This window comes from Peromyscus californicus, unplaced genomic scaffold, assembly GCF_007827085.1.
Source record: "Peromyscus californicus insignis strain IS unplaced genomic scaffold, ASM782708v3 Scaffold_10__1_contigs__length_136768540, whole genome shotgun sequence".
In the NCBI taxonomy this organism is placed as follows: Eukaryota; Metazoa; Chordata; class Mammalia; order Rodentia; family Cricetidae; genus Peromyscus; species Peromyscus californicus.
In genome coordinates this window covers 109,664,840-109,667,699 of record NW_026294391.1, presented here as the reverse complement: position 1 = coordinate 109,667,699, position 2,860 = coordinate 109,664,840, and positions in this window count along the sequence as shown.

The window sequence follows — 2,860 nt, the reverse complement described above, 5'->3', positions numbered from 1 at the left end:
GAATAATTAAAATTCGATACTACTATGTCTCTCTCAATAACACTGTGGAGAATGATGTATGACAGATTTAATTGAATTTGTCAGACACCATGGCTACATACATAGATCACGGGGGATATTTTTAGAGTTATGTATTTGATTTTCTGATGAGACTTGCAATAGGCCTTTTAACATTCGAGGTTTCTCCTGTGCCCTGGGCTGCTGTACTCTGTAAGTGCTGACAAGGCCAGGGGGCACTGACCTGACTTGGTGCTGCATGTCAAAGAGTCGAAGTGTAAAATGGCATTGTGGAAGTGGCTTCTAACCAAATGCATGGAGAAAGTGGATTTAGGGAGGAAAGGTCATCAAAGAAAAAAATTATCTACTAACGAACAGTTTTCTTCCTTATAGCATTTGGTTACCACTGAAGATACAATTGGAGAATAATTCTGGCAGTCTGAATTCTAGTCTTGATGGGGTATTGTCATCCAAATGCCACTTCCTCCTCACAATTTTTTATCAGGAACAAATTAGATAGAAAGTTTTAAAGTAGTTCGTAAACTGATGCAGCATGGCATACTGTGAACATGGAAAGTGTTATGTCCTGTGTTTGTTAACATTTCAGCCAATCCTTCTTTGTTCATTCATTCTTTTATCCATTTATTTATCTATCTAACCGCTTACCTACCTATCTCTTAATTCAGTGTATCATTAATAAGAATGAATTATCTCAATGTCATGCATAGTCACTGTTCTTAGGTGGTACCATATCTATTGGGGCCAACAAATACGTATACAAGAAAGTACTGCAGTTATTGTAGTAAAAACATCATGCCCTAGCTGAAGGGACACAAATTTGATAATGATAATAATGTCAGGGCAGGTTACAAAATAAAGGCAAACATGATCAGATGGTGAGTACTGGGGTTCATTAGGAAGATGGCAGGTCACAAAAGAATATTTTGGGTAGAGGAAGCTGCATGACCAAGGACAAGTCCATATCCAAATGTGACCTAAGACCTCCAAGAAGTTTGGTGTGCAGAGAGATGTAGTGCTCATGAAGTGCTTGGATATTATATGAGGGTGCCAGGTTTTTATGCTTATGGCAGTGAGGAGTTACTGAAGAGTTTGCAGTAAGGAAATTCTGTGGAGAGATTTGTGTTTGGGCTGCAATTCTCTGGCAACAGGATAGAGGATAGATTAGGAAACAGAAAGACAAAATAGGTTATTATATTAGTTCTGAGAAGTAATTATGTAGTCATGAATTGTAGATATAAATGCTAGATGAGTGATGCCTGATAAGTCATTTCAATAGATATGCCCAAGATTGGGATGGAGTTTCAGATTTTTCTATGATAGTCTACAAATTTTTCTTCATCTTTGGCTTTATATCCTATATTCATTATTGTGGGAACTAATTCTGTCATTTTTCATTGTAAGAGCCAGAAACCTTCCCCTTTGTAACTTTTTGAATCCAATTGTGTTGATATCACTAACGTCTCCATCCTGGCACAATTAAATTTCAGACTCATGATGCTACCCTGTCACATTAGTCTAATCTGAATTTCACAGTATGGCTTCAAAGGCACAAGAGTATTAGAGTAAGAAGGGAATACATGTTTATACTGTAGGAAATAAAGTAAACAAAATTAGAGAAGTGTAAGACTTTTGATTCTGATGATGGGAAAAGTTAGCACTCATTTTTGGCTCATTTAGCTGCTTGAAGATAGACCTCTTTCTTCTTCTATTGAAGGAGGAAGGGAGCAGTGACAGAATCTGGGCATCCATGTAGCTTTCCCCCTTCCTTTCATGGAAAGTAGGAGACTTTGCCTACTTTTTTTTTTTAAATTTAACCTAAATGGTTTCCTTTAATGATCACTCTGCTCTGTCTGTCTGTCTGTCTTTATTTCTCTGTGTATGTGTGTGTGTGTGTGTGTGTGTGTGTGTGTGTGTGTGTGTGTGTGTGTGTGTGTATGTATGTGTATGTAGAGGTTGATACAGGGTATCTGTATTTCTTTCTCCATTTACCTTATTTTTTTGAGATAAGGTCTCTCATTAAACCTAAAGCTTTTGATTTCAGCTACACTGGCTGGCCAGTAACCCCCTGGCATGCATCTCTCTCTCTCTCTCTCTCTCTCTCTCTCTCTCTCTCTCTCTCTCTCTCTCTCTCTCTCTCCAGCTCCCCCCATTCTATCACCGGTACTGGAGATACTGATGCATATCATGGCAATGCCTGGCTTTTATATGGGTTCTATGGTTTCTAGGGACCCATGCTCATGTCTTTGTGTGTATACAGCAAATACTTTACCCACTGAGGCATCTTCTCAGCTCCCACATCTTACTTTCATGAGATTCTAAAGAACAATTATATTGCTTTCCTTTTGTTTCCTTACAGTTAAACCTAGGCACCAAATACACATTGCCCAATATCCCTCATTTATAATACCCAACTTTCTTCTTATCACAAATGTTTATGAAGCTGACACTTTAAATATGTGGAGTAGACAGCTGTGTACCTGGTAGGATTTCATAGACTCATAAGTTATTAACACCAGAAGGAGCCTTAGGGGTTATCTGTATCAAGCCCCTGGAAGCAATGTAGTCACCATACACTGACCTGGATGAAAATTCTTCTTCTACCACTCACAAGCCTTGAGGATTTCAGCTAGCCATATAACCTCGCTGAACCTAATATTTCTTATCTCTAGAGTCAGCATTGTAATAACTGCTTGAGAAGATTAAAGGAATAATTGATATAAATAGCTTTGAGCACAGGGTCTAGTACATGCGAAGAGCTGTATAAATTCTAGTTCCCTTGATCTTCTTTACTTTCATTTTATTAAAATGATAAATTCAGGACACCAAGTATCAGGATATTGAG